Source organism: Ovis aries, chromosome 1 (assembly GCF_016772045.2).
Source record: "Ovis aries strain OAR_USU_Benz2616 breed Rambouillet chromosome 1, ARS-UI_Ramb_v3.0, whole genome shotgun sequence".
Classification (NCBI taxonomy): Eukaryota; Metazoa; Chordata; class Mammalia; order Artiodactyla; family Bovidae; genus Ovis; species Ovis aries.
Window position 1 is genome coordinate 269,569,389 of NC_056054.1, and position 24,421 is coordinate 269,593,809.

The 24,421-nt window shown below is 48.8% G+C and overlaps 1 long non-coding RNA gene across 1 annotated transcript; it reads right to left on the reverse strand.

Annotated features, from left to right (window-relative positions):
* Positions 1 to 1,336: 1,336 nt before the first annotated feature.
* LOC105604908 (uncharacterized) lies at positions 1,337 to 23,570 on the reverse strand. Its single transcript, XR_009595795.1, has 5 exons — positions 19,560 to 23,570; positions 18,490 to 18,746; positions 7,802 to 17,394; positions 4,726 to 4,834; positions 1,337 to 2,448 (listed from the first exon to the last, which is right to left on the reverse strand). It is a non-coding gene; the product is annotated as an uncharacterized LOC105604908 (long non-coding RNA).
* Between the last annotated feature and the right edge of the window lie 851 nt (positions 23,571 to 24,421).

The window sequence follows — 24,421 nt, forward strand, 5'->3', positions numbered from 1 at the left end:
AGGGTCTTTTCAAATGAGTCAGTTCTCCCCATCAGATGGCCAAAGTATTGGAGTTTCAGCTTCAACATCAGTCCTTCCAATGAATATTCAGGATACTTAGCAACCCTCCCCCTTTTCTAGAAATCCATAAAGCAAGAGGACTCTGACGCTGGCTACCAGCCCAGAACCTCTGTGAGGCCTGACTCAGTTTATGTGGCCCCTGATCTGCCCAGCCCTGCCAGCCTCTGGACCGCAGTGCCAGCTGGAACGGCCCTGTCTGGGGTCTCATACCACTCCAACCACCATCAAGTCCTCTTAGCCGTGCCGCCAGCCCCCCACCAGGGGTGAAACCCTAGCACAACCTCCACTGTGCTTTCCCAGGGAGGAGCTGCAGCAGCTATGGCACCCAGGTCTGGCCTGACCCATCCCACGAAGTCGCTAGTGATTGCTGAGAACTGCAGTCTAGAAGCATGCAGAGGCAGTGGAAGGAACCAGAAGATAAATGGCTTGCCCTTCCTGGCCCCTCCCACTGCCCCACCCCCACCTACCCTGTTTGTTCCAAGTTGTTTCCTTGTGGTTTAGTTGCTAAGTCATGTCCAACCCTTTGCGACCCCATGGACCGTAGCCTGCCAGGCTCCTCTGTCTATGGGGATTCTCCAGGCAAGAGAACTGGAGTGGGTTACCATTCCTTTTCCAGATCTTCCCCACCCAGGGATCGAACCTGGGTCTCCTGCATTGGCAGGCGGATGCTTTACCATCTGAGCCACCAGGGAAGCCCTTGTTCCAAGGAGCAGTGGTTAAACACAACCTCAAGCTGTGGCCAGCTGGGTAATGATCCACCTGTGTTTTCTCCTCTCCCTTTTGGCCTCACTCCCCTTCTCCCTCACTCTGGCTTCCCTGGGATTGTACTACCATCCCACCCCCTAGAAGAGTATTCACACACAAGTTTTGCTGCAGGCTGTGTTTTCTGGGGCACCTGGACAAGCCTTGCCCCAGCAAATCGGCACCCCTCAGCACAGCAGTGAAGAGCTGTACCCTGGGATATAAACTACACCTACCCAGTTTGACCTGGGTTTGATCCCTGGCTGGGGAAGATCCCCAGAGGAGGAAATGGCAACCCACTCCAGTTCTCTTGCCTGGAAAATCCCCATGGACAGAGGAGCCTGGCGGGCTACAGTCCATGGGGTCAAAAAGAGTGGGACACGACTTAGTGACTAAACAACAATGAAAACAACTTAGAACAAACTGGGTAGGTGTTTGTTTATATCCCGATCTCGTCCGTTTCCTGGAACTGGGTGTTTGAGGCATAGTCATCTATACCCATTTCCTAGGATGTAACAAAGGACCACACACTGAATGGCTTCAAACAACCAAAATTTATTCACACATAGTTCTGGAGGACAGAGGTCAGAGGTCAAGGCCCTGGCAGGGGTGTGCTCCCTCCTAGGATCCCGGGGGAGAAGCTCTCCTCTCCTCTTCGAGCCTCTGGGGTGGACCGGCCCTCCTTGGCCTCCTTGGCTTGTGGACGCATCCTTCCGTCTCTGCCCCCATCTTCCCATCGTTGCTCCCTCTGTGCATCTGCCTGCCCCCTCTGCCTCTGTCCCTTAAGGACCCTCGTGATGGCATTTAGGGCCCACCTGGATGATCACTGCAGATGGTGACTGCAGCCATGAAATGAAAAGATGCTTACTCCTTGGAAGGAAAGTTATGACTAACCTAGACAGCATATTAAAAAGCAGAGACATTACTTTGCCAGCAAAGGTCTGTCTAGTCAAGGCTATGGTTTTTCTAGTAGTCATGTATGGATGTGAGTTGGACTGTAAAGAAAGCTGAGTGCCGAAGAATTGATGTTTTTGAACTGTGGTGTTGGAGAAGACTCTTGAGAGTCCCTTGGACAGCAAGGAGATCAAACCAGTCAATCCTCAAGGAGATCAGTCCTGAATATTCATTGGAAGGACTAATGTTGAAGCTAAAACTCAATACTTTGGCCACCTGATGTGAAGAACTGACTCCTTGGAAAAGACCCTGATGCTGGGAAAGATTGAAGGCGGGAGAAGGGGACGACAGAGGATGAGGTGGTTGGATGGCATCACCGACTTGATGGACATGAGTTTGGGTAAACTCTGGGAGTTGGTGATGGACACGGGGGCCTGGCGTGCTGCAGTCCATGGGGTTGCAAAGAGTTGGACACAACTGAGCAACTGAACTGAACTGAACTGGATGATCCAGGATGACGGTCTCCTCTCAAGATGCTCAACTTACACCTGCAAAGTCCTTTTATCAAACAAGGTCTCACTCACAGGTTCAAGGGACTAAGATGTCAACATATCTTGAGGCGGGTGGCATTTTCCAATCGCCCGAAGAATTGATGCTTTTGAGCTGTGGTGTTGAAGAAGATTCTTGAGAGTCCCTTGGACTGCAAGGAGATCCAACCAGTCCATCCTAAAGGGAATCAGCATCCTCCTGCTTCTGGTTGGAATACACAATAAAGAGAAAGAAATTTTAAAAATCCAATGAAATGCTAACCTTATCACCAAACAGTTCTAGGGAAAAGAAGCGTGAGCACAAAAGAAGTGTGAATGGTTCCATTTCTGGGGCCATCTGGGGCACAAGAGAGACCCCACTTTCAATCTTCATGTCAACCTGTGTTATTTCTTCCTCGAGAGAAACAAAACGGAATAATCCAGCATCGCCGGGTAGAGGAGCTCACAAGCGCAAGAGCCAGGGCTGGCTGCCCGCCCCTGGCCCTTGGCGAGGGGATCCGCCCATGCACCACCCCTCCCTTGCCTCCCACCAGCTCATTTCAGCTCCTCTGGGCCTGAAAGACCCCAGCCCTGCCATAGCTGGAGTGGAACTGTCAGTCCCCCCATTTAAAACCCATCTGTGAGAGGCTCATAAATCACACCCTCGGAAAACTCACTCCTCATTATAACTCAGCAGAGAACAGCTCTGTTCAGAGATTTAAATAAATATGAGCACATAGTAAGTTGGTTGTTTTTTCAGTGGGGGGTTCTATGTAAGGGGATTTTTGCATCATATTCTTTCAGCTGTTCATGTTAATAGAGCCAGGAATAATGACAGGCCTGTCTCCACATGCAGCCATCCCTACTGTCGATTAAGCAAGCGGCCACTGAATGAATACTTAATGTGATTTCAGGGGAGCCAAAAAGGTCCCCCAATAACTCTCCCTTCTGACCTTGCAAAACAACTCTGTCAAAGTCCCAAATTCTACAATTAGAGCTTCCTTCCTTTGGGCTTCCCTTGTGGCTCAACTGATAAACAATCTGCCTGCAACGCGGGAGATCTGGGTTCAATCCCTGGGTTGGGAAGATCCCCTGGAGAAGGGAAAGACTACCCAGTAACTCCAGTATTCCAGCCTGGAGAATTCCATGGACTGCAGAGTCTGTGGGGTCGAAAAGAATCGGACACAACTGAGTGACTTTCACTTTCACTTTTCTTTGGATTGCCCCTGGTCAAAACTGATAGCACAGGACTTCCCTGACGGTCCAGTGGTTAAGATTCTGCCCTTCCAATGTAGTGGCTGCAGGTTTGATCCATCGTTGGAAAACTAAGACCCCACATGCCACGTGGCCTGAACAAATTAAAAGAACCAAAAGCCACACTGGTATCGCTAAGAAGGGCCATACGGTTTTTTTATTTGGCTATACTAGGTCTTAGTTGCGGCATGTGGGATCTAGTTCCCTGACCAGGGACTGAACCTAGGCTCCCTGCATTGGGAGCTCAGAGTCTTAGCCACTGGACCTCCAGGGGAGTCCCCTGGTGGGGACTATTAAGCAGGGTACACGTACACATTTATCCTAGCATTTCCTCAGAGCAAGGGTTATGGTGGCCGTGCAGGATAATCCACTGGGTCGACAGGGAGCCACGATTGAGGGGAAGGTGAAGAATCAAATGCAAGGCTGAATCCTGGAGGAGGTCCCTGTGACTCGAATTTCACACCTGAATGTATGAAGTGCCTACCTTGTGTCCACGGAGCTGTTCCACCCTCAGGGTCACCTGTGGGGTAGGGACCGAGGCTCTTCCATCTCTGAGCAGCCTGGGGTGTAAGTCCCTGCTTTCCCACCTAAGGTGACACCCAACACATTACCAAGGCGTATATTCCTTGTTAAGGTAAGTTCCACAAAAGAGCAATCTCCACACCCTGAGCAAGAAGGCGCCTTGGGGCTGACCTGCTTCACGAGATCTACTCACGAAATAGACAGACGGACACACAAAGGAAGGCGGAATCTAAGAGGGGGCCGGGGAGACGAGAGGGGACTGGGGGTCTCCAGTCTTCTGTGACCAGAAGCTGGGCAGGAGTCACCAAGAGCGAGGACAGGAATGGGCAGGAGCTGGCAGGAAGGCCAGGAGGGAGACAGGGCTGGCGTAACCAGGAATCTGAGTGGTGGAAACTGGCCTGAACCACGGCAACAGGGACTGGGTGGAGCTGTCCTGAGGTAGGCTGTGTGTGTGTGTGTGGATGTGTGTGTGTGGGTGTGTGTGTGTGGGTGTGTGTGTGTACTCGGTCAGGTCCCGCTCTTTGCGACCCCATGAACGGTAGCCCGCCAGGCTCCTCTGTCCATGGGATCTTCCAGACAAGAATACTGAAGGAGGTTGCCATCTCCTTCTCCAGGGGATCTTCCCAACCCAAAGATCAAACCAGCATCTCCTGCATTGGCAGGCAGATTCGTTACCACTGAATCACCTGGGAAGCCCCAGAGAGGGACCCAAATCTGAGATTCTCACCCCAAAAAAAACTTTGAATAATTCCAAGGTGAACTTCCCCATCTGTTTGGTAAAAGCAGGCGTAGATCCTCTTTGGCAGGAAGGCTTCTCAGGTTAGTTTGCAGGAATCCTACAAATTAAAATTCAGCACAAACAAAATCAACAAATATTTGCGAAGGCAAGTCACTATGAACAAAAGCTAACAGAAACAAGAAACAACAGCTGTAGGTCACCAAGAACTATAGATGTTTCTATTGTAGCAACAGCATGCAGAATTGTGAAAAATAAAACATCTAAAGAAAGGATACACTTACAATTTATGAATAAACAACAGGAAAACATTAGATATCAGTTGGTAGAATCGGATAAAAACACACAGAACTTTTCAAATTAACAACATAACTGTTGGATAAAAAACTAAACTCAGTGGGTGTGTTAACAGTAGATCACACTGTTAAAGAGAGAATTCATGAAATGGAAAATATATCTGAATAACCTTTCTAGAATACAGCAGAGAGAGAGGGATAAAGATATGAAAAAGTATAAAAGAGATAGGAAAAGAACAAAACCTAGCACAGAGCTTGGCACACTACAGCCCATGTGTCGAATCCAGTGGGCCATCTGCTTTTAATAAAGTTTTAATGGCACCACCACACAAATTTGATTGTGTGTTGCCTATGGCTTTTTTCACAATACAATGGAGCTGTGTATTGGAGACAAAGATCATATGGCCTCCAAAGCCTAAAATATTTACTCAATGGCCTTTTACAGAAAAAAAAAAAAATGCCCCTTGACTAGTACATACATGACTGGGAACCCAGGAGGAAAATATAATATTTTTAAATATAATGACTACATTTTCCAGAACTGCTTAAAACATGTAGCCACATCACCAGAAAGTACAATATATTCCAAGTAGGATAATTAAAAAGACTCATGTTTGCAGAATGGATTGAACTGTGTCCCTCAAAGATTCATTCAAGTCCTCAACCTCAATACCTGTGAACGTGACCTTATTTGGAAATGGGGTCTCTGCAAATGCAGTCAAGTTAAGAATCTTGAAGGATATCCTGAATTTGAGATGGGTGCTAAATTCAATTGCTAAGTGTCCTTACAAGGAAAAAGGAGAAAGAGAGCGAAGGGAAGGGTACCAGGTGGCTCAGTGGCACAGAGTCTATCTGAAATATAGGAGATGCAGGGGATGCAAGTTTGATCCCTGGGTAGAGGAGATCCCCTGGGGGGAGGAAATGGCAACCCAGTCCAGTATGCATGCCTAGAAAATCCCATGGACAGAGGAGCCTGATGGGCTACAGTCTGTGGGATCACAACGAGTCAGACCCAGCTGAGCACATGCACACACGCGCACACACACACACACACACACACACAAGCAGTGATACAGATGCCAGGAAGGCTGTGTGAAGACAGAGGCAGAGCCTAGAATGATTCAGCCACAAGCCAAGGGATGCCTTGAGCCATCTGAAGCTGGACGGAGCAAGGAAAGAGCCCTCTCTAGAGCCTGCGGAGGGAATGCAGCTCTGCCCACACCTTGATTTTGGATTCTGTCCTTCAGAACTATGAGAAAATAAATTTTTGTTGTTTCAAGCCACCAAGTTTCTGGTCATTTGTTATTGCAGTCCGTGGCAACTAACACAGATTTTGTTTAGTGTGGAAGAATAAAGATGACTCCAAGTTGTTTGGCATTCTCCATACCAAGAGATATTTATCTCCCCTCTTCCTGAATCTGTGTGTTGGCCTGTGACTGTCTTAACCAATAGAATATGGCAGGAGCCTTCAGAAATCGTGGCAGATTTTGCTTTTATGCTTTGGGAGCCTTGAGCTGCCTCATAGAAGTGTAGCCACCTGCTGAAAAGAGCCCATGAAGAAGCCAGAGGAGAGAGAAGGGGGCCCTGGGCCTTAATGGAGAAAGAAAGAAAGAAAGGCTCTGCTCTCCAGCATTCCAGCCAGCCCAGCTGTCTAGACGTCCCTGCCACCCAACACTTTGGAGCTGGCTTCTTGCTTTGCCTCCCTCCTGTCCCCTTCCACAAGCCTGGTTCTCAAAAATGAGAGCCTCTCATGCCTTCTCAACCCCAAGGAACTTCCCCAGAGAAAGTCCTGCCCAGAAGATCCTATCACAGCTGAGTGAGCCATCTCGGTTGTCCCAGCCCAGCTGAGCCCCCAAAGGACTGCAGTCCTAGAGAGCAGAAGAACCACCCAGCTGATCCCAGTCACTTCACAGAATCACAAGCAGATGAGGCATTGACTAACTTGAAAAAGAGATGTCCCTACAGATACAGGAACTGCAAGCAAAACAAAGCAGAGATGAATGGCTGGTTCTTCATTCCTATTCTCAGTAGATGAACTTTTAATAATAAACTCTTAGACATGTATGAGTAGGAAATGTACAGGCAAAGTTAACTCTTGGGTCTTAGTATCATATGACTCTAGTTTTGTTAACCATATACAAGGAGTGTATTATTATTATCATTCACCTCTTTGGTACCTATGTAGATAAAACTACTAATCAAATAAAATTAAACCAACCCAGACAGTATATTAAAAAGCAGAGACATTGCTTACAAAGGTTCGTCTAGTCAAAGCTACGGTTTTTGTACTACTAGTCCTATATGGATGTGAGAGTTGGACTATAAAGAAAGCTGAGCGCCAAAGAATTGATGCTTTTGAACTGTGGTGTTGGAGAAGACTCTTGAGAGTCCCTTGGACAGCAAGGAGATCAAACCAGTCAATCCTAAAGGAGATCAGTCCTGAATATTCATTGGAAGGACTGATGCTGAAGCTGAAACTCCAATACTTTGGCCACCTGATGCGAAGAACTGACTCCTTGGAAAAGACCCTGATGCTGGGAAAGATTGAAGGTGGGAGGAGAAGGGGATGACAGAGGATGAGATGGTTGGATGGCATCACTGACTCAATGGACATGAGTTTGAGTAAACTCTGGGAGTTAGTGATGTACAGGGAGGCCTGGCATGCTGCAGTTCATGGGGTCGCAAAGAGTTGGACACAACTGAGCAACTGAACTAAATGAAACATCAAATGGATAAATACTGAGTCTAAAAAATTAGTAAAACAAACTCACATGGTTAAATATGTGCCTCAGGACCAGAAACCTGACCACCAGGTGGAACTGTAGAAGTGAAACGGCATCTCACTTTGGGTAATCATACACACCTCATCTCATAGTCAAAAAGGGAAAAGCACATTGTACCTGAGAGAAACAAACAAAACAGGGTCAGGGAAATAAAAGAAATCTTGACCCTTTCCGGTAAGTTACTAGCTCCCTAGCAAAAACAACTTTCTCCCAGACTTCTGCAATGCTGCTGCTTGGAGATTTGTCAGGACCCTTGTGGATATGACAATCGTGATAAATTTGCTATTTTTCTGCCATGCACAGACCAACTGTAATCTCAGTAACCTTGGTAATTTTGAGCATTTTTTTACCTTTAGATACATGCATATATTTTTTGATGATTTAATCCTTTTAGCCCATGGAGATTCTTAACAGATCTTTTTCGAGTACACTTCTTTTCTAAATACTTTTGTCTCCAAATCTTCCATTTGTGGAGTCCCCAGACTCAGGCAAAGCAGGCAGAGCAGAAGGTGGGAGCAGAAACCTGGATGGAAAATAGAAGAATTAAGTGAACATCTTATATGTTGAATAGCTGTCTCTCCCACTTAAGTTCCCAGAAAACTGGAATGAGGTGCACTTTCCCCAGACAAGAAATGGGAGGATTTGACCAAAAAGAAACTAAATGGCCCCAGTTAAAACAATTATGGGCCTTCCCTGGTAGCTCAGCTGGTAAAGGATCCACCTGCAATGCAGGACACCCCGGGTTGATTCCTGAGTTGGGAAGATCCCTGGGAGAAGGGTTAGGCTACCCACTCCAGTATTCTTGGGCTTCCCTGGTAGTTCAGCTGGTAAAGAATCTGCCCACAGTATGGGGGACCTGGGTTCAATCCCTGGGTTGGAAAGATCCCCCGGAGGAGGGAATGGCAACCCACTCCAGTTCTTGCCTGGAGAATCCCACGGACAGAAGGGCTTGGTGGGCTACAGCCTATGGAGTCGCAAAGAGTCAAACACAGCTGAGCGACTAATACACACACACACGAAACGATTATAGATACTCACAGCCGGGCCCCCAGAGAAAAAACTGAATAGCTTCTCAACCACCCGACATGGAAGCCCAGCTGCCCGCATGTCCTTCCAAACAGCTTAGAACTGTCAGTCAGACCCACTCTCTGATCTGGCCAAGATCTCTTCCTTTTCTTTGTTTGCTCTGCTTTCTGGTTTTGTTCTATGTTCCATTCTTGTCTTATCATTGACACTGTCCTCTAACATCATGTTACTGGCTTTTTTTTTTTCCCCCTAGCATTCTAACATGACGTGGCCTCTAACATGATAGGTAGAAAAAAAATCAGCAGGGGAAAAAAGAGATATATGTGAGCAGCAGAATCAGAGCAGTAAGCAGTGTACTCCCAAATTCCAAGAATTTCAGTGAGTAACCTTACCTGGACACGTAAGTAGTTAGTTTATCTTGAGATGAAATCATCCTGATTCAGTGTAGTGTTAGTCGCTCAATTGTGTCCGACTCTTTGTGACCCCATGGACTACAGACCACCAGGCTCCTCTGTCCATGGGATTCCCCAGGCAAGAATACTGGAGTGGGTAGCCATTCCCTTCTCCAGGGGATCTTCCTGACCCAAGGATCGAACCCAGGTCTCCGGCACTGCAGGCAGATTCTTTACTTCCTGAGCCACTAGAGAAGCCCATTCTGATTCAGAGCGGGCCCTAAATTCCATGACTGGCCTCCTTACAGGAAGAGAGGAGAACACAGAGACACACGGCAAGAGACCCTGGGAGAATGGAGCCAGAGATCAGAGTGCTCCAGCTACCAATGCAGGGAGGCTTGGGGGCACCAGAAGATGGAGGAGGCATAGAAGGAATCTTCCTGAGAGCTTTCAGAGGAAGCATGGCCCTCATGACACCTCGATTCCTGATCTCCAGAACTGCGGGAGAATAAATTTCTATTGTTTTTAAGCCACCAAGTTTGCGGTATTGGTTACAGCAATGCTAGGAAACTAATGCAAGCCATGCTGCTAGAGATGCAAAAAATTAGAACCCCAGGCCTGCCAGAGAGGAGGAGCCTTGAGGCTTTCTAAGGCTCAGGATTGATAAAAAGCTTTCAATTGAGACCTCAGGTCTATACCCTGAGAGAAAGGGAAACCAGATTTAGTCTGAACACTGGCCCAAATTGCAAGCATGAACAACGCAAAAACATGCATATGAAACATGTGGAGCTCACTGTCAAGATCTAACATAGGTATTACTGGAGTGGGGACAAGATGATGGAGGGGATAAAGAGAAGTGATATTTGAAGACAAGACTACTGAGAATTTTCTAAAATGACAAGAGACATCAAAGCACAGAGTCGAGCATGATAACTACAACAAAACAACGTATTTCTAGGCAAATCAGTAAAACTAATGAAAACCAAAGACAATGCCTTCTATTGGCCATTGATGATGAGGCGGCCTTTGGTGAAATCCATAATTTCATCAGAGGTTCACAACATGACGTATCCTAATTCTATCCTGCTTTCTTTTATAGATAGTATAGTCAAATACTTTTACACAGAGAGAGCTTTCCCCCTGTTAACCTGTTTGCTTACCTCAGATGTATTTATACTATTATATTTTAACACCTTATCCATGTTCTCTATTATCATTCTTGTCCTTCATGATTGGGTCCACAGTTGGGCAGTTTTATTTCTTTCGGTTGAATTTAAAGACCCACACTTTCACAGCATCTAATAATTCCTTTCCATTTCTATTACATTGCATTACGAAGTCTATGATCCTCTTTCACCATTTTCTACCGACTTTCCAATATTAATTAGGGAGGGATCAATAAAATATTCAAGGAATTCGACAAAGCCCACTGAACAAGCGAAGAACACAGTCCGCTGAAGCTGTTCTGTGGACCAGCAGGGACCACCACCAGGCAAAAGCTCAGAAAGCTCCTCCAACAGCTGATGCACCTGAGGCCCAGGGAGATGGGTTACATACAGTGTGGGAGTAGACGATGCACAAAGTCAAATGCATGAATCTGTGCTCAGCTAGAGAGTCCTATCCCCAGTGACCCCAGGGCAGCTGCAATTGGCAGCTGAGATATTATTTCTCCAGAAGCACAAGCCTCTTTCCTCAATATGCCAAGTCCTCATTTCCTACCAGGACTCAAGTAGTAAAATGGGGTAGACACAGAAACCCCTGTGGATATTCACTTCCTCGTTCCAAGTAATTGACATTCAACCTACGTATATTTCAACTCAGGGTATGTAGGGAAATGTGAGCATTTTATTTTATGATTATATCTATAGCCTTTTAGCATTTGACGCTGTGAGTTGAACTCATGTTTAATGCATAAACTCAGAAAGAAAATCTGATTGATAGGATAGATTGCTAATAGATTTAAGGAATCATTTATAGTTATCAGGCTAGACTCAAAACAGCGGAAACTCTCTCCAAATAAATGAATAAGTGGCAAGTCCTTTACAAACTGAATAACTCAGCAAGTGCTCGACAGGAAAGGAAAAGCTCTCTGAGTGAGTAATCTTGGCTTTCGCTCATGCTCCTCCTGACCCATTAAATTATACAAGGGCATCAGTCATTGAAAGCTAAAATTAACACCTACGGGTCCTGCCAGAGAGCTCTGATATCTCCAGTGGGAACTTTCCATGCGCTTGTGACAGACCAACAGCCATTGGTGTTGCCATGGGGAAAAAATAGGAATTGAGTTTCCTGCCTTGGTTTTTCCAGCAACTGCCAAGTGGGCAGTCTGCTTGGCCTTTGGCAAGAACTCTGCTCTGGTAACACTGACTCAACACATATGTACTGGCCATCTACTACACGACCAGTACAATGCTGGGAGCGAGGGGTAAAGAGGGGCACAGGATGGACAGAGCATGCACCCCAGGTCCAGGAGACCTGAGCCCCTAGAGCAGCCCCAGGACTCATTCGCCACATGGTTCAGGCAGATCCTAGGCACTGGAAGAGTTCCCAGTGAAAGTCACACTACACACCGAGTAAGAGCTGGATTAAACCCCAGCTCTGTCCCTTACCAGCTGTGTGGCCTGTCTCTGTGGTCATTTAGAAACAGCCAGAAAGGCAGAAGTAGTTGGGATGGTCGAGTTAAAAGGGTGATCTGATTATAATTTCTGCCGGGTTATACTTATTTTCTTTAATTAGAGAGTAATTTTCATATAATTAAATATTATATACAAGTTTTAAGTAAGCAGCTTGGTGAATTTTTCACATGAATCTCATGTAACCATCACCCAGATCAAGACCCAGAATATTCCCAACATCCAGGAGATACAATTTCTAAAGGGAAAATGCCAAAAGTCAAATCTCAGGACCTCTGTTAAGTCACCACAATCAGTGCTACCAACCACAGGGCTGTTTTCTGACTAGCTGTTGTTTAGCCACTCAGCCATGTCCAATTTTTTGGCAGTCCCACGCACTGTAGCCTGACCATGGGATTTCCCAGGCAAGAGCAGAGATGAGCTTAGAGTCTTATCTTTCTGGTGAACAAGCCCATTCATTATAAACTAGTCTGCTGGACATAAGGGTACAGATGAAACCTGTAAATGTGGCTTGGAACAGTTTGAATGTGTACTGAGCTAACTGACCAATACCAGGATGAAATCCATAATCTTGCCCTATCCTTAACACCAGACTCAAATGTACGAGTTACCCAGGCCAGATTATCCTTGCTATAAAATTCACAAAATATTGCTTCCCTCACAGCTCAGTTGGTAAAGAATTCACCTGCAATGGAGAAGACCCTGGTTCGATTCCTGGATCAAGAAGATCTGCTGGAGAAGGGACAGGCTACCCACCCCAGTATTCTTGGGCTTCCCTGGTGGCTCAGTTGGTAAAGAATCCACCTGCAATGCGGGAGGCCTGGGTTCAATCCATGGGTTGGGAAGATCCCCTGGAGAAGGGAAAGCTACCCACTCCAGTATTCTGGCCTGGAGAATTCCACGGACTGTATAGTCCACGGGGTCAGAAAGAGTCGGACACAACTGAGCAACTTTCACTTTCAAAATTTTTAAGGGACCAAAATAAAAGTTGGAGGAACATTATTCATCAAAGCCAAAAGGTGGAAACAAAACACATGATCATCAAAGAGCAGATAAAGAAAATGTGGACTTTCGGGCAGTCCAGGGGCTAAGACTCCATGCTCCCATGCATGGGGCCTGAGTTTGATCCCCGGTCAGGGAACTAGATCCCATGTGCTCCAACTGAGAGTTTGGATGCTGCAACTAATAGATTCTGGATGCCGCAACTACAGACGCCATATGCTGCAACAATGACTGAAGATCCCAAGTGCCAAAAATAAAGACCTGGTACAGTCAAATAATTAAAATATTTTTTAAAAAGAAAATGTGGTATATCCATACAATGGAATATTATTTGACCATAAAAAAGGAATGGAGTCCTGATACATGCTACAACATCGATGAACTGTGAAAACATCATGCTAACTGGAAGAAGCTGGACACATAAGACCACATACTATAGGATTCTAGTCATGTGAGAGTCTAGAACAGGGAAATGCAGAGAAAGAAAGTAGGTTAGTGGTTGTTTGGGGCTACTGGTAGGGGTGGGAAGATTGGGAGTTAATAGCTAGTGGGGTTTCTTTTGGAGGTGATAAAAGTGTTCTAAAACTTATTTGTGAGGAGGATTGCACATATATGAGGATATATACTAAAAACCACTGAACTGTACACTTCAAATGGGTGAATCATATGGTTTTGCTGTTGTGCAGTCGCTAAGTCATGTCCAGTGCTTTGTAACTCCAGGGACTGCAGCACACTGGTCTCCTCTGCCCTCCACTATCTCTCAGAGTTTGCTCAAATTCATGTCCATTGAGTTGGTGATGCTAACTAACCATCTCATCCTGTCACCCCCTTCTCCTTTTGCCTTCAATCTTTCCCAGCATCAGGGTCTTTTCCAATGAGTTGGCTTTTCCCATCAGCTGGCCAAAGCATTGGAGCTTCAGTTGAAGCTCCAGTCCTTCCAATTCAAGGTTGAGACGGGCTTCCCTGGTGGCTCAGATGGAAAAGAATCTGCCTGTAATGCAGGAGACCTAGGTTCAATCCCTGGGTTGGGAAGATCCCCCAGAGAAGGAAATGGCAACCCACTCCAGTATACTTGCCTGGAGAATCCCATGGGCAGAGGAGCCTGAAAGGCTACAGTCCAGGGGGTCACAAAGAACCGGACACGACTGAATGACTACACGTTCACTTTCTTTTTCCTTTAGGGTTGACTGGTTTGAATTATATGGTTCCTGATTTTAGTTAAAAATCATAGCCCTCTTAGAAGCAGCTATTATCCCCACTGTACAGATCACAAAACCAAGGCTTAGAGAGAAACCAAACTAGACGTGACACCAAAGCTTGCATTCTTAACCGTATGCAAGAACTCATCTAAAGAAAAACTTAAAAAAAAAGTTTTGTCATATTAGAAATCATTTCCATACGACAAATTACGAGAAACAGAAATACTAGCTTAAAAGCTGTGAACATTTCTAAGGTCCTTGGTACACATTAGTAGGCCAGATTCTCACAGGCAGGCAGAATGGACTGACTCCATGGCAGGGCCTCTTATCAAGTGAATGCGTGGCTGGGTGCCTGGCACACTGTGGCCCCCCAGGAATGTCTCCTGAATGAGTAACAGCCTGTTTGCAAGCAGGAGAGAGGGAGGCCTCCCCAATTCAAAGAATGACATTCCTTCTGAAACGTAATGTACAAGCTACTTCTAAGTGAGGCCAGCTCTAGACTACTTATGAATAGCCAGCGCCTGGAATATTCAGCCAACCTATCTGTTGTAGCCACCTTCACATGCCGGTGACTCATCACACAGGCTCCTGGTTTAGCTGACTGTGAAGAGGTAAAAAATGACCTAATAAAGTATGCCATGGTGCATCTGGGTGAACACGAATGGGCTTAGAAACGGCACCTATTCTTTTAGTGAGTAGTTCAGTGGGAGCAGTTTTTAGTGAGTGCAAGGGCTTCTGTCTGGATTATTTCATAAGTCCACTGCCCTAGTAAATGCTGATTCTCCACATAAATATTAGCAGCTGACATACTGTCACAGTCCACTAGAGCCCAAGATAAGTCAGACTGTAAACCCGATGCCTTTAGAAGCTACATTAGCAGTATAGGCTACTACACAGCCTTGACAAGCCCTGCCCTACAAACCTTTGGACCTCAATGAACTGCTTTTTCCTGCAGAGCCAAGTTTGGTAGCAACAGAGTCTGTCTTGAGAATTTCACCACTAAGATACCAACCTGTGGGACATCATCTGACTGTGGGTTTATGTTCCAATGGGTTCATTCAATCTTTCAGACTCTATCACATGGGATTTTTCACCGTCTTTATCCCCCTTTTAAAAAAGAAAAAAAAAAAAAGCCCAAAACCTACAGGTATTAAAGATGCCCCTTTACTGGTCAACCACTTGTAAAAGAATGAAACTAGATCACTTTCTAACACCTACACAAAAATAAACTCAAAATGGATTAAAGATCTAAACGTAAGACCAGAAACTATAAAACTCCTAGAGGAGAACATAGGCAAAACACTCTCAGACATAAATCACAGCAGGATCCTCTATGATCCACCTCCCAGAATACTGGAAATAAAAGCAAAAATAAACAAATGGGATCTAATTAAAATTAAAAGCTTCTGCACAACAAAGGAAAATATAAGCAAGGTGAAAAGACAGCCTTCTGAATGGGAGAAAATAATAGCAAATGAAGCAACTGACAACTAATCTCAAAAATATACAAGCAACTTCTGCAGCTCAATTCCAGAAAAATAAACGACCCAATCAAAAAATGGGCCAAAGAACTAAATAGACATTTCTCCAAAAAAGACATACGGATGGCTAACAAACACATGAAAAGATGCTCAACATCACTCATTATCAGAGAAATGCAAATCAAGACCACAATGAGGTACCATTTCACACCAGTCAGAATGGCTGTGATTCAAAATTCTACAAGCAATAAATGCTGGAGAGGGTGTGGAGAAAAGGGAGCCCTCCTACACTGTTGGTGGGAATGTAAACTAGTACAGCCACTATGGAGAACAGTGTGGAGATTCCTTAAAAAATTGCAAATGGATCTGCCTTATGACCCAGCAATCCCACTGCTGGGCATACACACCAAGGAAACCAGAATTGAAAGAGACACGTGTATCCCAATGTTCATCGCAGCCAGGACTGTTTATAATAGCCAGGACATGGAAACAACCTAGATGTCCATCAGCAGATGAATGGATAAGAAAGCTGTGGTACATATACACAATGGAGTATTACTCAGCCATTAAAAAGAATACATTTGCATCAGTTCTAATGAGGTCGATGAAACTGGAGCCTATTTACAGAGTGAAGTAAGCCAGAAAGAAAAACACCAATACAGTATACTAACACATATATATATGGAATTTAGAAAGATGGTAATGATAACCCTGTATGTGAGACAGCAAAAGAGACACAGATGTATAGAATGGACTTTTGGACTCTGTGGGAGAGGGAGAGGGTGGGATGATTTGGGAGCATGGCATGGAAACATGTATACTATCATGTAAGAAACGAGTCGCCAGTCTAAAAACAAAAGGATACCCCTTTAGTGCTACTTTACACACCTCTTGGACTACACTTTGTAGGAGTCTTTAAAAGGATGGAATTATAATTTGTATTTCAATACAGGAAATATCTAGAGAAAATGGAGGTCCCCTTCAGCTCATACTCCACAGGTTGCTCTCACATCCATGATGCTCTCTCAGATCCTCCTGGCACAGTCAAAGGAAGTCAGGGAGACAGTCTTACCCAACCAGACCTTAATGATTTTATTTATTCCACATGGTCAAAAAACATGTTCGAACATAACTTGCCATAACTTTTCTGGTGATTTCTATGCATCACTTTTTAATTATGAATAATGTTTTCAGAGACACTCCTGAGAAATTTTACCCAAGGTTCCCTTGACAACCAACCTCATAAAGTATCGAAAGCGAAGCTGCTTCCATGACCAACAGGGAACATCAACTTTAAAGCGTAGATTCCTCAAAGATCCATTACTCATCTTTGCTGAGAATGAATCTCAGATTCACAAGTGCAAAGGGTCTCGGAGAAATTCAGATCTACCCACATAACTAACAAAATACATTTACTGTCAAACAAGGTTCAAAGGATTTTTGTACAAAAAATAAATTTCCTAACTTTTACTTGGAGCATTTTTTTCTTTTTTTCTATCGAGGGATTTTCTCTGTGTCTCTAAATTATTGCCTTTCTATCTTCTGCTGAAAGTTCTCAGTTTTTACTGACAACTTTCTGCGGCCATGGCAGGAAGAATCCTTTCCTCTTGACTCAATCCAAGCCACTCAGAAATTTAAATGTTTGTGCATGTTAATGAGCACAAATTTCCCTTTCTGGATTTTACTTAGGAAAATCCAAGTAACTGCTGAATCTCAAACGACTAAGTAAGAAAGATCCAAGTACAGGTAAAGGACAGTGGGGTGGGGTTGGCCTGGGAATTCCAGCACTTTCTGCAGGTGCAGCTTCCCTAGCTTCCAGTTTCCTTCCTTTGTCAGAGTTGACAGCTTCTGCAAAAAAGAACGATGGAGACATCAAACTGAACTGAAACATAAATAGGTCAATTAGCTTTCAATGGAGCACTCTTTATGTGGCTTAGACAGGGAGGTATTTTCTGGTCAATTACTTTAAGTAGACATCAATAAACACTAAAATTATTTGTGCACCGGGAGTCAGGGCGCTGGGCTTTTTCCCTCCCTGGTCCTCAACTCTCCAGGAAGTAAAGCAGATTCATATAGGAGCTTTGCAGTGCTCACTGCGGATATTTAAGGCGTTCACCAAGTGTTTTCGGCTATCACTTTTGGTCTAGAACGTGCTGAGAGCCCCCGAAAGACGTGTAACCTGGCGCCTGTTGTTTCGCCAGGTCGCCAGACCACGCTCCATCGACTGCGTTCACCACCGCGCATTTCTCTCCCCACGCCTGCTTGTATTTATTCAAAAGTTAAGATTTCGCAATAAACTCTCCTCGCCCCCTCATGCCAGCTCAAGGCTTAGCAATCGGTGGGAACTCTCCAGAATGAAATGCAAGATTGAAACTAAGTCTCACACCACTGGAAGAAAAGTGTAATTAGCTTCGATCTTTGGAGTGGAGTAGCATTTGCACAACTCCACGCAGCCACTGCGCACACTCACACCCTAACGCCCCCGCTGTCAGGGGGAAAGCGACAACAAAGTGCCCTTGAACTTGAAAAGCCGCCGGGTGCCCGAGGGCTCGCCTGGTTCAAAAGCTTCTCGGAGATAAAAACTGAGAATTCCGTAGTCAGATTAAATAATATCTTTGTCTGCAACCCTTTGGTCGAAAAGAACATTGGTGGTATAACCAAGATTTTTTGTTTGTTTGTTTCTGCCCTCTATAAAACGAACACACTGCTGGAGTTGGGGCCAAAAAAAGTCCTAAACCGCAGTTTGAATTCACCCTGTAGTTTATCAGCTAACCGATACTTTTGCCAGGGAAAATACTCCTGAACTGAGAAAAAGTGTTACGTGAAAAGTCCCCATTTATGCGAAAACGTGCTCCTCCTCCTGGGTATTTGTTCTGGCAACTAAAAGGAATTCTGTCTTGGGGCAGTTAAGAAGGGGCGAGGGACGGCGCAGGGGAGTCGCACCTCCCTCCTCAATCAGGGTACCACGCCGGATCTCCCTCCCAGATGGCGGAACCGCCAGCCTGAGAACCCGACTCCGGATCCGGGCTGCGGACGAGCGCGCGAACCGGGGACGGCTCAGGGATCTTTGGCGAAGCCGAGATGAAAAGTACTGGCCTCTCCGTTTCCACGAGACTTCCATCCATCAACACGCGCCGGCTCTCACTCTCTCCCCAGACCTCACGCGGACCCCAGGTCCCTCCTTTCCACGACGAAAGGACCTGGGGAGAAGGTCAGACAGAGTGCGGGGAGGATGACAGGCGGGCACGCGCGGGACAACGCCCGCATCCCTCACGCACGCCTGTGAGCGGCCCGCACACCTCCTAGCGCGCACAGCCTCACGCGCTCCAGCTCCGCACAGGCTTCCCTCCTCGCAAACGCGGGCCCTGCCCGGTTGTAGCCTGCGCCCCCGCGGTGAGCGCCGCGCTCACGTTTGCTCCAGGTCTTCCTCGTGCTTTGCGCCCCCACCCCCCTGCCCAAGCGTACTGACACCACCTCCCCGTGCGCGCGGGCCTGCCACTGTTTCCAGAGCCCTGTCCCCTCCGCGTTGACTCAGCCTCTCCTGCGGCCGTGCGCATTGCGCCCCCTTCTGCCAACCTGCCCACGCCCGGGTTTCTAACCACGCGGGCGGTCCCGAGGTTCTGAGCCCGCAAAGGGCAGGAACCCCATCGCAAAGTCCGGCCGCAAGGATCTCTTTCCGGGCCCGCACCCACAGTAGGAATCCCGAGTCCCTTCTGCGGAATTCAGATGACCTCTGGCGACAGGCATGCCTGAAGCTCGGCCTGTGGCTCTGAGGGGAACAGCAACTTCCAAAACCAGATTTCCTCCCAGGAAAAAGAAGGCCGGCCAGGGGGCCCCCGCCACCGCCTGCGTGCCCTGCGAGATAGGGCTTGGTCCCCTACCGGGTGCCCACCCCCCCCAGCCTGTCTGAAGTCCGGCTTTAGCGTCCGAAACCTCAGACGCGAGATAGCTCTCTGCTTTGGGCGTCACCACCTTCTCCTAGGATGGAAGAGTGTGTTCCCGGACACACACACCTCTCAGGAAACTCGCCTTCCATGCTAGCCCTTAAAACGAAAGAAAAAAGAATAAAAATCTGCGTGAAGCAGGAAGACGATCACGCCCCGGGTGGGGCGGCCGCGCGCGCTCAGGCCAGGCTAGAGGGAGCGGGTTCTGCCTGCCCGCCCACCCGCTGGCCTTGTGTAACTTTACTAAACCACGAATGAACGAGCGTACCTCTTCCTACAGATTTGTTTAGATCAGGGCGGTTTCCCTCCATGTTCGCTTCGCTGTGCAAATAGTCCCTTATGTTAATTAAATATTAATAAAACGACTTTGTGTCCTCAAAGTATTTTAAGATCCTTATAGTCAGGCTTACGTTAAAGGTTGGCGATTACTATTACTACGTGCTAGGGGAAAACAACTGTGCTTTCTTTGATGTGCAAAAATGGTCTCCGGTGGGGAGATTCGGTTTGGTTTTGTTTTTTTTTAAAGGAAAAGTTTTGGTTGATGTTTTTGAAAGGAGGTTTCAGCGCTGTCGTTAATGAACTAATTGGTTTTCGGATTTCAAGGCGGTCTGTAACTGGTATAGCCACTGAGGAATTTCAGCTTACACCGGACTGGTAAAACTCCAGCACAAGGGTTTCCAGACACGATCGCGGGCTCGCTGGAGGCGAAAAGCGAGGTTTTGCCCGGGAGTCGATAGGCCGCCTCTCCTCGAACCAGGATTTTGAGGCGACGTTTCTGTTAAGCCGGGGTGAGAGCACGCTGGGAGTTTGTTTCGGAGGCTTCGTGCCGCTGGGCCGTGGAAGGGTGGGAGGCCAGGGCTGGACATTTAGCGCCCCTCTCCTTCGGCCGGGATTCTTAGGTCGCTGAGCGCTGTGCGCTCCCACAGGACCCTCGCGCTCTCCCCAGGAGACGGGATGTCTGTCTGCACCGCGGAGGTGCCAAAGCGCCGGGCACCTTCTCAGAGACGAGGGAGAAATCGGGGCTAGGTCTGGGAGACAGGGAAGGAATGCAGAGGCAAGGGCTGCCCCCTCACCATCCCACCCCCACCCCCGGGTAAAATCAGAAGAAGCGTGTGGCCGTGTCTCCAAGCCTGACCGCGCCTTCAGTGGCTCTCCGCGGCCCTCGCTGGGGACTGTGCTAATCACTATAATTACTAGTGGCACCGATTTTGATCTCTAAATGCCTTCGCCTTGTGGAAGGAGAGAAGCAGGCAGCAGCTACTCTTTTCCTTGAATAGGAGGTCCCCTCTAGCACGCAATCCAAGAACCAAGTCCAAGAAGGACCGCGCTCTTTTCGGATTTCCAGGAGGCAGAATCAGCCTTGAGCAGGCGGGGATAGGCGACTGGGAGATGGGAATAATCCCCTCGCTGGGTGGTGCCTCCTTCCCTCCCCCCTCCCACCCTGGAGAGCCACTTAGGACAGACACCCTGCGGAGGACCAAACACTCGAGCACCAAGGGACCCCAGGACCCCGTGCAGGAGGGCGGATCTGTCCTAGTTACTGAGACATAATCAGATAATCAGAAAGAAGCCGACCAACTCCAAAGCAAACACTTTTCTCCTACGGGGTAAGCTACCAGTGAAATAACGTATTAAAAGCAAAACAAAACAAAAGGAAACCTCTCTTTTCACTACTTGGGAATGAGTGAGCAGAGTGAGTTACTGACTGGGCTTCTCAAAGAATGAATAACATTATGAAATTGCTCTGGATACCTGGAATTACTCTTATACGACGGGGAGTAACATTGTAATTGTTGTCCGATCCTCTCTGGGAGGAGCAATGAGCCCAGGAAAAGTTGCTGACATCTCCATTGGTCTTCCACAGGGAAAGGAGTGAAAAATCGAAGTACGTTTTTTGGATAGCTCAGACCAAAAACACCTGGCAGCCATGAAATAGTTATATATGTGAAGACGAACCCGAGCTGGATTTTCTGGAGTAACAGCATCGTGCTAATCGCCTGGGTAGACAAAGGCTTTATAAACCGAAGCGGTTCACACCTCGGTTGTCCAGCGTTTTCTGCTGGCTAAGCTTGTCGGGCGGTTGGCGTTCTCCCTAAACACCGCTTCAGAGATTTCAACTCCCTCCTCCAAATCGAGTGCGAGGCCTGCAAGGAGTCCTCGCCTCCCCGCCTCCTTAAGGACAAAGTCTTTGATCCCCTTCTGCCCTCTCAGCAGCCCATCCCTGGTGGAACGTCTGCGCGTTTCCGCCTTGATCTCACGCGAAAGTCGGTTTCCGCGGGGGATGGGCCGCAGGTAGGGGCCGGGCGCGGCCTGGAGGAGAAACAGTTGCGGAGCATCTGAAGCGGAAAATCCAAGCAGATGTGGGTCGGCGGGGCCCCTCCCCCTTCCTCTCCGGGCCTCAATTTCTTCCAGATCAGTTTCCTAATGGAAAATTTCTAAGAGGTGTTGGGGGGGGGGGCTCCGGCGTGCAGAGGCGTGCTCGTGAGCCTCGGGGTGCGCCTAAGCTCTGGAAGCAGGACGGGTGGGGACTGGTGGCGCCCCACAAGCAGGCCCCCGGCAAGCCCTGTAGAAGTTTCTTGGACTCGAGGTGTCCCACCTGCCCTCTTCCGGGCCCCCAGCCTCCACGCATTCCAGACTCTGCCCACTCCTTCCGGGCCAGGAGGACTGTTTCTGGGTGATGCCCGCGACGGTGGGGTCTTTCGTTGCCCATGCGAGCCCGTCTCTGTGCTCTGGGCGACGCGCTCGGCTCTCAAAACATAGACGAGGAGGGACTCCCTGCCCCCCAGGAGCCGTTGAGCAAGGAATACGCACTGGGTGTTCCCGCCGGCGGCCGCTGGCTGACATTGCAGTTAGCGCGGGGTTAGTGCTTTTCCCAGTTTACAGAGAGCTTCTATCCTCTGGGTGCCGTCCCAAGTGTCTCCTGGGCCCCAGGATTTTCCCTTCGGTGGGGACTGCCCTGGGACCACCTTAGCTAGGCTCAGGGGTCCCTCCTTCCCCATCCCACGCAGACAGCTCTAGGCTTCCTCCCTGGGGAAACCCCGAGGTCTGCGCCCAAGTACTTTATTGCTGCTGTGCCGCGAGTCCAGGCCCGTCACCGCGCGATGCGTGTGTGCGCGTTTTGAATGAATATATTGTGGGTGGGGGTGATACAATGCCCGCTTGGACGTTTGCTGGGGCAGACTGTGGTCCCAGACAGGACCCCACAATCCCCCATGTGCGAATCTTCAAACGCCCCGGTATGCTACATCTCACACGACACGATGCGAACCTGTCTCACCAGCGCCCACTGTGCAGACCGGGTATCGACATCTCCAGGACCGTTTCCTGTAAAATCCGGGAACTTTGGTTTCAGGAACCTTTCTGTTCCTGTTAACTTGTCGACTTTCTCCCACTTCCACTTAGCCATGTTTCTGCGATCCGGATAATCCCTTTCAAGCTCAGAAGGAATTCTCCCGGGTCCATAATTGAGGATCGGAAATCGTGGGGGTGATGGGAAGCCTTAAATTCCCCCTGAAGCCAGGAAGGTGCCTGAACGCACTCGGGGCGCGGCCTGTGCGAGGGCGGCGGGGCCCAGCGGGCAGTTCGTCCCCTCCTGGAGCCCCTTCTCCCGGAAAGCGGAGGACCACCGCTGTCCGCGCAAACGGGTGCGGGATTCCCCGCCCAGAAGCGGGCCGGGTGGTGCCTTGCGTTTCGGCACTGCCTACCCGCGCCGCTCGCGCGCCGGCCCGACCCTCTGCGCTCACGGCTGGAAACAGGAAAGCGCTCCCGGATCCGAGACCCCAAAGAAAAGGGCTAGTTCCTTCGTGCGCCGGGCATTTGTTTGGTAGGGGGCCACCAACTCCGAAGCTCCCTTGGCTGGATGGTTTCGAGTACGACCACGGCTGTGGGTTCCGCGGGACGCTGGGGCAGGCGGGAGCCAAGACGGGGTCTGCGCACCCTGTCCCGCCCACCGGGGGAGCTACCGCGCCTCCAACGCCATCGAACTTCTGACCTTCAAAGGGGGTCCCTAGAAAAGGTCAGGGGCGCTTGCAGCCGACGAGGTGGCCGAAGGCCTGCCCTCCAGACGCCGGGGAGGGAGGCAAGTTCCAGGTCACTGTACTGCAGTGGGCGCGCTGAGTAGCAGGCTCCTCCCGGGCCAGAGGAGAGAAGCCACCAAGGACGGAGATCCTAGAGCCTGGCCCCGCGGCTCCGGAGTCTCCCCTCCCGAGCTGACCTCTAGATCGGGGGCCTTTTACAGCCCCAAGCCCACAGCCTCAGCACGTGGCCGAGGAACCCTAGGATTCGTTGCCCTGCGTCCACTGCGGCTGCCCTCTGACCCCGCGCGCCAGGAAGAGTCCTCCTAGTGCCTGCGTCCACACCGCGTTCAGAATGGTTCAGCCTTCTGGAAGGGATGGGGGTGTGTGCGACCTTCGCGACGGGGGTACTTAGGAGGACGCCCGGGGTTGCAGGCAGGGGGTTGGGATGGGAGGGGATACGAGAGGAAGTCCAGGCTGGCCCTGAGGGAAAGCGCCCTGGAGTCCTACGCCCCGCGGCCGGCCGCGTCTCCAAGGGCGCCTCCCTACTCCGCCTGCCTTCTGCCCGCATCACCTCGGCCCCAGCAACGCTCGTCCGATGCGCCTCCCTCGGTGCCCGTCGCCCCGCAGCACCGGCTCCAGCTGCACTTCCCTGAAATTCCTGCTGCCCTGGATCGGGCTTCGGGAGCGGGTACCGGTGAATCCCGTTCTCTCCGCCGCCCAGGGCAAGGCCTCAGCGGTAGGTTCGGCTCCCCACCCCCCCACCCCCGGCCCCTCTTTCCGTGCGATCCGCGCATCTTCGCGGCCTCCGACCCCTCCAGGGCAGGCGCTAATCTTTGGCTCTCGCGTTTGGAGGAGAGAAAGGGAAGAAGGGTCACTTCCGAGCCTCATTCGCGCCGTTTCCTGAGATGGGGGGCA